The sequence below is a fragment of the Otolemur garnettii genome, unplaced genomic scaffold, assembly GCF_000181295.1.
Source record: "Otolemur garnettii isolate 467f Iridium unplaced genomic scaffold, OtoGar3 scaffold00001, whole genome shotgun sequence".
Classification (NCBI taxonomy): Eukaryota; Metazoa; Chordata; class Mammalia; order Primates; family Galagidae; genus Otolemur; species Otolemur garnettii.
Genome location: NW_003852396.1, coordinates 54,468,866 through 54,484,164, shown reverse-complemented (window position 1 = coordinate 54,484,164; position 15,299 = coordinate 54,468,866). Strand labels below are relative to the sequence as shown.

Below are 15,299 nucleotides of genomic sequence, written 5' to 3'. Positions count from 1 at the left end.
ACTTTGAGTTCATGTTTTGACTGCTTTCTGGAGTCAAGGAGGATCTGTTTAGGGCACACACCATACACGTGTTTTAATGAACTTTTGTCTTTACATGAGTCATTTTTCCCACCATAGAACAACACGCACAGTCACACAAAATATTCTTTGTTTTAAACTCATGGAAAAGCTTAGAATGGTTTTAGTAAATATGCCACACTTTAGATATATACCATTAACAATATTCACCCTGAGGGACTCCAGGATAATGCAAGGCTGTCAACATAATGGGCAGCATAGTCTATAACATAAATAGTTTCAAATTTATAGGATTTTACTATTTGAGTGGGGTGACGATAGTTTTAAGTTCTGCAAAGTTTGCAATTTTCCAATCATAACTCTTACTTGGGAGTGCCTCTTTCTGGGAGGAGCTTTGCTGAAGAACCACAGCCCATTCTGCGTCCCAGCACGAGTCACTCCTATACTGGGTTATGCTAACCATGACGTTCAGAGACAGCGCTGTGACTAATCAGTGTCCAAATTCATCATAATGACCTGAATGTAAAATATTCTAATTTTCAGAGATACACAGGCCTACTTTGGAGAGATTGTGGGTTTGGTTGGAGACCACTAAAAGTGAATATCACTGTTCTTTTTGTTTCCCAGTATATATAAAAGTTATGTTTATACTATATTTCAGTCTACTAAGAGCATTATGTCTAATAAAACAATATGTATTTAAAAAATACTTTATTGCTAAAAAGTGATCATCTGAACCCTCAGCAACCAGTCATCTTTTTGCTGGTAGAGAATCTTGCCTTGATGGTGACTGTTGCTGACTCAATAAGGCAGTGGTTGCTGAAGGGTGGGGGTGGCTGTGGCAGTTTCTTAAAATCAGATATCAGTCACATTTGCCACATTGATTAACTGTTCCTCTCATGAAAGATTTCTCTGTAGAATGCAATGATGTCTGATAGTATTTTACCCACAGTAGAACTTTCAAAATTAGACTCAACTCAACCACTGCTTTACCAACTAAGTTTGTGTAATATTCTAAATCCTTTGCTGTAATTTTAATAATGTCTGCAGAATTTTCACCATCAGTAATTCCATCTCAAGAAACCACTTTATTGGCAGGCATGGTGGCTTACGCTTGTAGTCCTAGCACTCTGGGAGGCAGAGGCAGGTGGATTGCTTGACCTCAGGAGTTTGAGACCAGCCTCAGCAAGAGTGAGGCCCTATCTCTACCTAATATTGAAAAACTAGTTGGGCATTGTGGCGGGTGCTTATAGTCCCAGTTACTAGGAAGACTGGGACAAGAAGACCATCTGAGCTCAAGAGTTTAAGGTTGCTATAAACTATAATGATGCCATGGCACTCTACCCAGAGAATGGGGAGAGACTCAGTCTCAAAAAAAAATTTTTTTTTGATTGAGATTGCGACAATTCAGACACATCTTCAGGCTCTATTTCTAATTCCTATTCTCTTGCTATTTCCACTACATCTGCACTTACTTTCTCTCCACTGAAGTCTTTTTTTTTTTTATTAAATCATAGCTGTGTACATTAATGCAATCATAGAGTACAGTGTGGTGTTTCATATACAATTTGAAATATTTTCATCAAACTGATTAACATAACCTTCATGTCATTTTCTTAGTTATTCTGTTAAGATGTTTATATTCTACTTTTAGAAAGATTCACTTGTACCCTTGTATGATACACCATAGAGATAATCCCACCAATCACCCTCCCTCCACCCATCCACCTCCCTCCCATCCTTTCCCCTCCCTTCCCCTCCCCCTCCCCTATTTTTAAACTATAATTAGGTCATAGATTCCATATGAAAGCTATAAACTAGTTTCATAATAGGGCTGTGTACATTGGATACTTTTTCTTCCATTCTTGAGATACTTTGCTAAGAAGAGCATTTTCTAGCTCCATCCATGTAAACATGAAGGAGGTAAAGTCTCCATCTTTCTTTAGGGCTGCATAATATTCCATGGTGTACATATAGCACAATTTATTGATCCATTTGTGGGTCGGTGGGCACTTGGGCTTCTTCCACGACCTAGCAGTTATGAATTGGTCTGCAATAAACATCCTGATACAAATATCTTTGTTGTAATGTGATTTTTGGTCTTCTGGATATATACCTAATAAAAGAATTGTAGGATCAAATGGCAGGTCTATTTTTAGTTCTCTAGGTGTTCTTCAGACATCTTTCCAAAAGGAACATATTAGTTTTCATTCGCACCAGCAGTGTAGAAATGTTCCCTTTTCTCCACATCCATGCCAACATTTCTGGTTTGGGATTTTGTGATATGGGCTAATCTTACTGGGGTTAGGTGATATCTTAAGGTAGTTTTGATTTGCATTTCTCAGATGATTAGGATGGTGAGCATTTTTTCATATATCTGTAGGCCATGCGCCTATCTTCTTTAGAGGAATTTCTTTTCAAGTCCCTTGCCCACCCTGAGATAGGATCACTTGTTCTTTTCTTGCTAATACATTTGAGTTCTCTATGGATTCTGGTTATTAAACCTGTTGGAGACATAACCTGCAAAAATATTCTCCCATTCTAAGGGCTATCTACTTGCTTTACTTATTGTATTCTTGGCTGTGCAGAAGTTTTTAGTTTGATGAGGTCCTAATAGTGCATTTTTGATGTTGCTTCAATTGCCCAGGGGGTCCGCCTCATAAAATTTTGCCCAGGCCGATCGATTTCTTCAAGTGTTTCCCCTACAATTTCTTCTAGCATTTTTATAGTTTCATGTCTTAAGTTTAAATCTTTAATCCAGTGAGAGTCTATCTTATTTAATGGTGAAAGGTGTGGGTCCAGTTTCAGTCTTCTACAGGTTGCCAGCCAGTTCACCCAGCACCATTTATTAAATAGGGAATCTTTTCCTCATTCAATGTTTTCAATTGGCTTGGCAAAAGTCAGGTAATGGTAAGTAGCTGGATTCATCTCTTGGATCTCTATTCTGTTCCATACATCTACCTCTCTGTTTTTGTGCCAATACCATGCTGTTTTGATTGCTATTGATTTATAGTATAGTCTGGTAGTATGAGTTTTTATTTCTGAGTAATGTCTTGGCTATTTGAGTTTTTTTCTGATTCCATATAAAATGAAGTATTATTTTTTCTAGATCTTTAAAGTATGACAGTGGAGCTTTAATAGGGATTGCATTAAAATTATATATTGCTTTTGGTAGTATGGACATTTTAACAATGTTGATTCTTCCCAGCCATGAGCATGGTATGTTTTTCCATTTGTTAACATTTTCAGCTATTTCTTTTCTTAGAGTTTCATAGTTCTCTTTATAAAGATCTTTCGCATCCTTTGTTAGGTAACTCCCAAATATTTCATCTTCTTTGGCACTACTGTGAACGGAATAGAGTCCTTGACTGTTTTTTCAGCTTGGCTACTGTTGGTACCAATTTATGAGTATTGATTTTGTAACCTGAGACACTGCTGTATTCCTTGATCACTTCTAAGAGTTTTGTAGTAGAATCCCTGGTGTTTTCCAGATATATTATCATATCATCTGCAAAGAATCACTGAAGTCTTGAACCTTTTAAAGTCATCCATGGAAGTCAACTTCTTCCAAACTCCCATTAATGGTAATATTTTGCCCCTCCCTCAAGTTATTAATATTCTTTTTTTTCTTTATCTATAAAGGTTTTATTGTGCACAAGGGAAGGGGCTTTCAGTCCTTCTTGGCACCTGCTTTCCTCATGGCAGCCAGGACGTTGCTCAGCTCTTCCTGCATCCTATTAGCATGGATGTGTGTCCCCACTCTTTTCTTGATGAACTTGAGGGCCCATTTGTCCTTGGAGACCTTGAGCTGCTCCATGACACACTGCTCATATGGGGCAAAACCACATACTTCTTGGATCATGTCCTGCACGAACTTCGTGTGTTTGGTGAGACACCTGAGGTGGCAGCTATGCCTCGGTTTGCTCACGTTCTTGGTCACCTTGTGGCCCTTGTTGAGACCCATGGCCATGGGGTAGTGCAAAGCCATGGCTGCAATAGCAGCTGGAAACTCCAATGCCTGCCACGGTGGAAGGGCCTAATATTCTTAATGGTATGTGGAATAATGAGTCTTTTCCATAAGGTTTCAATTTACTTTGCACAGATTCCACAGGGGAATCATTAGCTGTAACAGCTATAGTCTTATAAACTGTACAGTATTTCTTAAATGACAAGGCTTGAAATCCAAAATTACTCCTTGTTCTGTGGGCTGAGAATGAATGTTGTATTAATAGGCATCAGAAAAACTTTAATCTCCTTACTCATTTTCTTTAGAGTTCTTGGTAACCAAATGCATTGTTGATGACCAATTACCTAAAAAAGCCCCAGCTTTTTTTCTGAGCAGCAGGTCTCAACAGTGGGCTTAAAATACTCAGCAAACTATGCTGTAAATGGATGTGCTGTCATGCATGCTTTGTTCTTCCATTTACAGAGCATAGGCAGACTAGATTTAGCATAACTCTTAAGTGACAGGTAGTATTGACAGAATGGTGAGAATTGGCTTTAACTTCAAGTTGCTAACTCCATTACTCTTTACAAGAGTCAAACTAGCTTTTGAAGGTTTGAAGTCAGGTATCGACTTCTTTCTAGCTATGAAAATTCTTGATGGTATCTTCTTCTAATATAAGGCTGTTTTGTCTGTACTGAAAATCTATTGTTTAATGTAGCCACCTTCCTCACTCAGTTAGATTCTCTAGATGATTTCCTGCAGCTTCTCCATCAGCACTTGTTGCTTCACTTCTACTTTTGCATTACAGAGATAACATAAGCTTTATGAACCAACCTCTGCTAACATCAGCCTTTTTGTTTCTGCTGTTACCTCACCTCTCTCAGCCTTCACAGAAGTAAAGAAAGTTAGGGCCTTGCTCTGGATTAGGCTTTGGCTTGCGGAGTTACTGTGGTCTGTTTGATCTTCTGTCCAGACCACTCAAACTTTTTCCATATTAGCAATAAGGCTGTTTTGCTTTTTTATTATTTGTGTGTTTCCTGGAGTAGGACTTTTAATTTCCTTCAAAAACTTTTCCTTTGCTTTCACATCTTGGCTAACTGGTGCAAGAGACCTAGTTGGTGACCTATCTCAGCTTTTGATATGCTTTCTTCAACTAAGCTCAATCATTTTTAGCTTTTGATTTTAAGTGAAAGACTATTCTTTCTGCTTGAAAGCTTAGAAGCTGCTGCAGAGTTATTCACTGGCCTTAGGATTAGGGAGGTCCTAGGAGAGACAGAGAGAGAGATCGAGAAATGTCCAGTAGGTTGAACAGTCAGAACCCAAATATTTACTGACTAATTTTGCTGTCATATATGTGTATGTTTCGTGGCTCCTCATCAAAGATCACTGATCACTATAACAGATCACAGATCACAATAACTTAATGGTGATGGAAAAATTTGAAATATTGAGAGCATTACCAAAATGTAACACAGAGATATGAAGATACCATGTGGTGTTGGAAAAATGGCACTGATAGACTTCCTTTAATGTTGCTATAAACCTTCCATTTGTAAAAACACAGTATCTGCAAAGAGCGGTAAGGTAAAGTGCAATGATAAAAGTATGTCTGGGCTAATATCCCTGCAAGAATATTACAGTGCATTAAATCCACAGGAAAATCATTCTGTGATATCTGCACAGACACTTTAACATTCAAAGAGTCATTTTAAATCATTCTCTCATTTTCCCCCAATTATAAAACAGAACCATTCAAAACAAAACACATTCAAGTGGAGTAAATCATTTGTAAGGAGAATATGCTAAATACAAACTGAAATTTCACACTTGGGTCTGGATACATAAACAGTATGGGAAGTGAGGGAATATTTAAGGTATGAACCATTCCTAATTTAACTTATGGCCTTACTAATAAATACTTCCTTGGACATGTGCTTCACACACCATAAAATTTATGAACAGGCTACACGCTGGCTCTCAAGGAGCCATTTGTACCAGGTTTACTTCTCAGGGTTAAGCATCACATTCCTGGATCCTGAGTTGTATTTCAAAAAGGAAAAGACACAAAGAAGCTCTTTGGTTACAGATTCATGAGTGCAGCTTGCTGGTTGCAATGTGTTATTTCAAGAATTTAGGACCTTTAGTCCGCCTGCCCTAAGTGGAGCTGCTGATCCTGAAACAGCTTATCTAATGGGTAAGGGATCAACTGATTTCTTACCGTCTTTTTCTGTAAATACCTTCGAGGGCCCTACCCAAACCAAAGTCTGACCCTTAGCAGAAAAAGGTAGCTGAGTAGAAATAGGGTTTTAATTAATTTTCTTATTTTGCTCTATGGGGATCCTGTCCTGTCTTATTTCAACTTTTTATTCCTTTTTTAAAAAAAACTTTTTACATCTTATCCATCGAAATCCACATAGCTTTCAAGATTCAAGGTTCTTGTCGTTTATTGTCTCTTACATTGAGATCTTCCAGAAGTTGGCCTTGAGATAAGATTTGATTACAGCAAACATATCAAAGAACCCCTGGAAGCCCTCATTTGAAATCGGGCAGTAAGGCAGGGCAGAAGTCCGTTGGAAGGTGTTGTAATGAATGCATTATTGCTTTTGGCAGTGGGGCTCTGCACCATCAGACTTCATGGGAACAGTTTGAGTATCCCTCAGAGGTGTTTCCCTGGGGTGCATACAGGCTGAGATGTGCATGCCTCCCCACCCTTCCTGGTTGGTTGAGGGCTGCTCCCCTGGGCACCTGGTCCTAGGTCATTTTGGGATTCCCTGTGTGCTTGCCAAGGATGCTTCCTCAGGCAGACAGGGACAACAGCAGTCTTGTGATGAGAAGCTGCTGGCACATATGGGGCAAATGCAGAGGGGCTATGGTAGGCACTGACAGCCTCTGCAATGCCCTCCTTTTAGAATCCACTGGATCTGATTTCTCTGGCCCCAGCATCTCATTCCCGGTGCTTGCCACATTTTTTGAAGTGTTTCACTTACTTGATGCATCTTTATAGAAAATCTTATTAAGGGAAAGAGATCATATTCAACATCCTTGAATAAAGACAGGTATGATGGCTTCCCTTGGGGAAAAGGGTGCATAAATGAGGAAGCAGAGGGATAAATAGAGGAAAATGCTGGCAAGTGCCTTGAGGGTTCCCAATGGGTATATAACAATGATAAATAGCTGTGGGGAATTGGGTGGGAAATTTATTTAGATATGGGGGTTGAGAGCAGCTATGCTAAAAATAAGCTATTTATGCCAAATCCTGAGAGATGAAGGAAGGCAGGCATGCAAGGGACAGGAGGAAAGGCGGCCAGGCTGGAGGGATAGTGGAGAGATGGGGGATCTTCTTGCTTGATGAACTCAAGGTCACTGAGGTTAGAAGTGAGACAAGAGGGAGTTGTAGCAGATGAGGTGGAAAGGGAGGCTGCTCCGGCAGGACTTCTTCCCTCCGCTGGACTGTAAGCTGCTTGCGAGCTGGGGATCATGTCATTTTTCTTTATTTTCTTACCAATATCACTTTTCCTTTCTCCCCTCCACCCTGGTGTGTAGTTCAGGGCTGACACATAAAACATTGTCAGAAAACTAGTATGTTCTATATTCTAAACAAATCTTTTCCTATATATTAGTGACAACTAGAGACCAGAATTGACCCACCAAAAATGGGATTGTGTCTGAACACAACTTAGTATTTCAAAAGATTAAGAAATCTATAGAATATTTGCCCTAGGTCAGGGTTTCACAACCATTTTTATCTCACAGCACACTTGAACCTATAGTTAAACTTCCATGACACACTTAAATTATGTTGATTAAAAAAAAAGAAAAGAATAAAGAACAATAAAGCCACTCCTGTGGAGTAGGGCACTGGCCCCATATGCTGTAGGTGGCGGGTTCAAACCCAGCCCCGGCCAAAAACTACAAAAAAAAAAAAAAAAAAAAAAAGAATTAAAAAAAGAATGTACTTATTGTGCTTTGAATTTCTTTCAAAAATGTCTTAATTAATGGTCTTTAAAATTTTTGTGGCATACTGAAGATCCTCTCAAGGCACACCAAAGATCCTCTCAGTGTGCAGTGGCACACTGGTTGAAAATCACTGCTCTAGGTGATAACCAGTCAAATTTTGAAAGCCTCCCTGAGAATGTATAAATGAGGCTTCTGAACAAGTTTAAGTGAAAGGAGAGAAGTGTATTTTTGTGAAGGACTATTAGGTATCCAGCATATTCTATATGCTTAGCCTTATGACAAAATTGACCATCTGGCTGGAGAAATCAAGAATTAAGAGAAGGAAATAAAGGGCATCCAAATGGGAGCAGAGGAGGTCAAACTTTCCCTCTTTGCTGACGATATGATCTTATATTTAGAGAACCCCAAAAACTCAGCCACAAGACTCCTGGAAGTCATCAAAAAATACAGTAATATCTCAGGATATAAAATCAATGTCCACAAGTCAGTAGCCTTCATGTACGCCGATAACAGCCAAGATGAGAAGCTAACTAAGGACACAATTCCCTTTACCATAGCTCCAAAGAAAATGAAATACCTAGGAATATACCTAACAAAGGGGCCTATATAAAGGGACCGCTGTAAAGGGGCCATCCCTATTAAAATACCAACATCGTGCTTTCAAGACTTGGAAAAAAATAATTCTTCATTTTGTATGGAATCAGAAAAAAACCCATATAGCTAACAAAAAGCTATATACCTGACAGAAAAACCCATATACCTAACAAAATATGTGAAGGACCTCTATAAAAGGCCATCCCTATTAAAATACCAACATCGTACTTTCAAGACTTGGAAAAAAATAATTCTTCGTTTTGTATGGAATCAGAAAAAAACCCATATAGCTAAGGCAGTTCTTAGTAATAAAAACAAAGCCAGAGGCATCAGCATACCAGACTTTAGGCTGTATTACAAGACCATAGTGGTCAAAACAGCATGGTACTGGCACAAAAATAGAGACATAGACATTTGGAATCAAATAGAAAACCAGGAAATGAAAGTACATTTCATTTCAACAACCTACATACAGCCACCTAATCTTCGATAAACCAAACAAGAACATATACTGGAAGAAAGAATCCCTCTTCAATAAATGGTGCTGGGAGAACTGGATATTCACATGTAGAAGACTGATTGGACTTGCACCTTCCTTTCTCCGCTCACAAAAATTGATTCAAGATGGATAAAAGACCTAAATTTAAGGCATGAAATGATAAAAATCCTCAAAGAAAGCATAGGAAAAACACTGGAAAATATTGGCCTGGGGGAAAGACTTTATGAAGAAGACTTCTGTGACAATTGCAACAACAAAAATAAACAAGTGGGACTTAATTAAATCGAAAAGCTTCTGTACAGCTAAGGCGATAACAACCAAAGCAAACAGACAAGTACACAGTGGGAAAGGATATTTGCATATTTTGAATCAGACAAAAGCTTGATAACTAGAATCTATAGAGAACTCAATTTAATTCCCTTGAAAAAAGCCAACAATCCCATATATCAATGGGCAAGAGAGATGAATAAAACTTTCTCTAAAGGAGACAGACGAATGGCTAGCAAATATATGAAAAAATGCTCATTGTCCATTATTAGAGAAGTGCAAATCAAAACCACCCTCAGATATCATCTAATCCCAGTAAGAATGACCCACATCACAAAATCTCAAAACTGCTTGTATAGAGATGAGGACAAAGGACCTGCATGGTATGGGCATAGTGTCAAAGTTAATAACTTAAAGATTTGAAGATGATAGATCTGGATTCAAATCCTAAGTCTGACACTTCCCTTCTGCCTGCCCTTCAGAAAGTGAGAAATTCTCTAAGATAAACTTTTTTATCTGGAAGATGCAGAATGAAAGAAACCTACAGGGTGAAATTTAAATGAGATAACATCTGTAGGGAGCTTAACATGTGCCCGATGCCTGGTTAAATCTTCCCCCGAACTGAAGCAGCTGCACATGGCTGGAACAAAACACCCTGATCTTATTGTGTGGCCATTAACCTCCAGTTAATATCTGATGCTTCCCTGTTTACTGATACCCACATTCTCCACCCTCAAACTCTATCCACTTCCCCCTCATATTTAATGCTTCGCTGTCAACTTTGTGTTTTGTGTCAGTGAAAAAATAGAAGAACTCGTAAGAGAACTTTCACATACTCTGACCACTGCATCTACCAACCTGCCTATGACTGTGTCCTTATTGGACATGATGTATTATAGATAGATTTGTAAACTTATGGGTCTCTTTCCCTACTAAAATGTAAACTGCTCAGGGGCAGGATCTTTCTCTATTTTGTTCACCACTGAATCCTGGGCATCTAGGTCAGTGCCCAGTATGAATCAGACAATCATTGAGGAATGAGTGAATAAATGCACAGCGCATGATAGGTGCTCAATAAATGGTATCTGCTACTAATGTTAGTTATTTCTTTGAATTTTGACTGTCCCATGGAAAAGAGTGAATACACAGATAATAACCATACAGGGCAGTAATTGTAGTGACAGAGAGAGAAGCCACAAAAGTGCTGTGAGCACAGATAAGAGGAGGACAATGGGAAGTATTTAATTGATGCGTGTCCTTCAGTCAAATCTTGGCTCTTCTTGTCTCCTTGAGTTTAGATTAGTTACTAATTTCTATCAGTCTCATTTTCTCATGTATAAAATGGTTGCAGTTCTACTGCGGCCTAAGTGGAGTTATTCCTAGTATTAAATAAGACCATAAGTATTAACTCCTGAGCTCAGTTGCTGCCATATGGCAAATGTGCTAAAAAATTGTGAAGAAGGAAGCGTAGTTTGGGAGTAGGAGAAGACACAGGAAGAAGAAGGACATACGATACAGGTGGTTTAGACAGGTTAATAGTGGAAGGCAGTTAGACATGGTTGGATTCGGGAATATTTTGATGATGGAGGTAATATATCTTTTCAATAAATTGGATGGGTGACATGACAGAAAGAGATGAGACAAGGATGAGATGCTGCTGGAGAGATGGAGTTGGCATTAGCTGAGATGGAGAAGGCTCTCTATGGAGCAGCATTAACTTGGACCATCTGCTCTGAGCAGAGGGCTCACCATGCCTCTGGTTTTCCTCATTGTTCCAGGAGAATCACTTAATTCCCTTTATCATTGTTCATTATATATATAGCAGAACCTCTGTAAGTTGTCCACTCAAAGGACTGTAACAAACTGCTCAACATATACAGGTGGTCAATGTAAGGAAACAGGCCTGTTGTAGTGACATGTATGTGCTCTGACAATTAAATTCACAAACCATCCTAGAAAAAGTGCTATATACCTCATTGCTGAATATCACTACCATCACCTTCAAAGTTCTCCCCTGGGGAAGCTATGCACCGGCACCAGCACCAGTACTTAGATTACCCTTCAAAGTAAGTTTGGCACTCTTTTCTAGAATAGCCATGAAAGCTTCCATCGTGTCATCCTTGATGTTCTGAATGTCATCAACCTATCTTCTTTTCAATTTATTTTATGTTTGGGTGAAAAAAATGTTATTTGGGGCCAGAGCAGGTGAGTAGGGAGGGTGTTCCAATATAGTTACTTGTTTACTGGCTAAAAAATCTCTTACAGACAGTGTTCATCGGTGAGCTCCTTTGGAACCATTTTGGCGGACACCTTTCTCAGGCCAAACAGTTAAGATTTTACTGTTTCTCTATCTATGTTTACAGGGTCTGTTATGAGTCTCACAGTCAGCTGATGATTTTGACATACAACCCAGCACATTTTTGCAACATTTTTTGTCAGTTCTGCTCACTACTGGCCATCCTGACCTCTCTTCACCAGTACAGTTTTCTCTCCCTTCAGAAAAACATTTATGCCATTTGTACACAGCTGTTTTCTTCATGGAATTGTCCCCATGAGGTAGGACTAACATGTCTCTGATTTCACTTCCATTCTTGCCAAGTTTAAGAAGAAATTTAATGTTTGTTCATTGCTCTAATTTAAGCTCTGGCTTTTCTTGCAATGGCATGTGAAAACACGTAAGAACAATAACGAACACCCCTCAGCAAGGCACTACCACATGTTGATATAAACACAGCTGTGAGACTCTGGTATCCCAACGTTAGGAAACCCTACTGAGTTGTTTGTATAATGCTGCCAATGTAAGTGCACAGTGGCAAATTCAAACTTAATTGTCAGACCTTGTACTTGTAGTACATGTCCAGTCTATGAAGATTAAGTCAACTTTAGGAAGGGGTAAACATAGGGAGATGGTCATCTCTGTAGGTTCTACTGTATGTTGATAAGTTTATTCTGGGCTAGAAATTCTGATTATACCCTACTGAAGTTAGGACTTACAGAGACTATGCATCCTTTTTGTATGAGCACATCATTTTCTGTAGATTTCTTTCTTTAAATTTGTTCCTTATTTTTCTTATTAAAATCATCTGCTTTTATATGGTGATAGGAGTATACTTGTTTTGCATTTAGAATTTTTCTTTCCCAAGCATCTAGCACATATGTGACACATAGTACAGCTGATAATTTATGGTATTTTCACCTAATGCTATCCTTAACTAATTAATAGATGACACAGCCACTTTCTCCTAAGTTTCCTGGTTATTTCAGCTTCACCAAACATTTCTATATAACTGACCAATCTTTTCACAGCCTTCTTTAATCATATTTAAGTGAAACCATCTGCCAGCTCTGTAAATTTTGGCCATTGATAAAAACACTGTTTGGATGGCTAAAGTTTTTTTTTTTTTAATGGCAATTGTTCACCTTTGAGATAGACTTATGAATATACATAATTTTTCATGTAAGGTGAGCTCAAGCATAAGATATTATAATGGTAATATAAAAATAAACATAGGGCAGAATTATCAGAAATGAACTTCACTGGGATGTGAGTAGACCTTTTAGGATGGGTAGATAAAGTTTAACCAGACAGAAAGAGTAGAATTCATGATCCAGGAAGTAAGCAAAGCTTGGGCAAAAATAGGAGTCCAGAGGCTTATGGAGGGGGTATTAGATTCTGAGATGATTAGAAAGCCCCAGTGAAGACTTTTACCCTGTAGGTCATGAGCCCCCAAGCCAGGGGAAGGAGAGATGATTGTGGGCATCAGGGGGTTACCCTGAAGAGTTAGTTGTGCAAGCTGGCTGTGAACAAAGGCCGTGTTATTTCCATACTCCAGACATGAGATGAGAAAGGCTAAATTGTTGGTAAGACGGACACTGTATTCAATCTTTTACTCTGTAACTTCCCCATAAGCGTATCAGTCTTCTCTGTGCAAACAGGCAATATCCATGGGAATGTGAAAGCCAAGAGGAGACAAAGAAGAAGGAATTTTGATTGTAGAACTCTGCATTAAAGAAAAAACAAAAAACAAATATACTGTTCAAGATGGCTATTAAAACTCTCAGGGATGCTGTCTATAGTTATTTACAACCACTTTTATGGCAAACACAAGAAGAAAGTTAATAGGGATTGTGCTGCGCTGCACCCAACACTGCTCTACTCAAGAAGGCAGGTAGATACTATGATTATCTGTATTCTCCAGATGAAGATTTGGGGGCATAGAAAGGTTAAGTAAGTTGTTCAAGATCACAGCCCTAGCAAGGCCTCTGGCTGAGATATTCTTACTTTCACTGTTGTCCTGCGTTCTGGATTAAGAACAAAGTTACAGATTGAGAATAATACAGAATTTTGAGAAAAAGAAAACAGTGAGAGAATTCACTGAATGGAATAGAATTAAACATTTAATTTAGTTTGCATAGCTAGAGATTAGGAAAATCAATAGATTTGAATAATAACGTCAACATTTTTTTAAGATCCATTTTTTCCCCCTTCTGGGAGAGCCTACAGCTTGTTGTTATGGGTACGTTTGAAAGTTTGGGTCTAGAGTTTTAAAAAAAATTAGATATGATGACGCGAACCACAAATCCAAAACTAAACTTTTGTAAATCTAGTTCTGCTTTTGAAGCCGTCGTCTTTCTTTTTTTTTTCAATTAACTGGTGAATCTCCTAATGAGTAGGCAACTAGCAAAAATGCAAGGCTAAATTTATCCCTTTTGTGTAGGTTTGGTAAATGCGAAAGCACGGTATAAAGTAATCCAGCTTCGCTTTTAAAAACTGCAACGTTTTGGAAATTTTCTAAATTTATAAATTCTAAATTTATAGTCCAAATGCCAGTGTTATAAAACTCATTCCTGGGCTGCAGAAAACAAAAGTATGCCTTGCTTGTAAGAAATGGAAGCTCCTCAATGCCTTAAAGAAAACCCACTCTACTTTTACCCTGTTTTTAAAAAAATAATAAATAGGGTGATGCCTGTGGCTCAAAGGAGTAGGGCGCCAGCCCCATATGCTGGAGGTGGTGGGTTCAAACCCAGCCCCAGCCAAAAACTGCAAAAAAAAAAAAAGAAAAAAAAAGAAAAAACAATAAATATACTTTAGTAGAATTATAGAAAATTATTTTTCCAAGAGTAAGGAAGTTAGAATATTTCCCTTAAATTTTGATGTATCAACTATACTGAAAAAAATATGAAAAAGGAGTAAACTATAATAATTCTTGAATTAAATTTGGTTTGGGTTCTCAAAAATATCCTTAAACTTTCCAAAGGCTATTAAATATTATAAGATGCCAGGTTTCAAAGGTTCTGCCTGGCACTAGCATTGTCTTATGAAGCTGCTAAAGCAAATGATTTTTCAGAAAGGATATAATTACCATGTCTCTTATCTAAGCATTTAAAAAAGTAATAGATGTAAGTGAATAGATTCTAAAAATTGTCTATAATGTACCCTGCTGTAAAATAGACTTATTTCAAATATTTATCTCTGAGCATGCAGTTATGTGTTTTCTAGCTACAAGTATGGGTGGAATTAAAAGGAAGGAGGAAGAAGAGCTTACACAGCGTTTACAAGGGAAAACCAAAGCGTGAGATATGGCTGTGAAGACAACCTCCAGTACAGTGGTGTCTGCTAAAAGCACAGGCACTGCAGGTGCATCCCCGGTTTTGAGTCTCCCATCTTGGGTATACTGTCAGAACATTACATAGAGTTCAGAAAAGGGTATGTTGAAAGACATCAAGATGGCACAGCAGAAAAAATGGAGCAAAGTACACATTCATAAACTTTCATACACGTGACATAGCTGTATTAATTTCATCAAAATCCCAAAGGTACTTCTTCGAAAGTTAATAGGTCCATTTCACATATGACAGGCATAAAAGAATAGAGTATTTCTTCCATTGTAAGACATACGAAGTCTGTAGGCTGTTGTCAAACCTGCACATCAGAGCACACGTCTGGTGATCTCAGGAAGGAAGCTTTATTAAGTCTGCCTTGAGAAGGGAAGACATTGGGGTGAATGACGTGGAGGC

General features: G+C 38.4%; 1 protein-coding gene and 1 pseudogene across 1 annotated transcript in view; both read right to left on the bottom strand.

Annotated features, from left to right (window-relative positions):
- BBOX1 (gamma-butyrobetaine hydroxylase 1) overlaps positions 1 to 15,299 on the bottom strand; it is a 66,378-nt gene that overhangs the window by 34,630 nt on the left and 16,449 nt on the right. The window lies entirely within an intron of this gene.
- Positions 3,525 to 4,340, bottom strand: LOC100956630 (annotated as a pseudogene).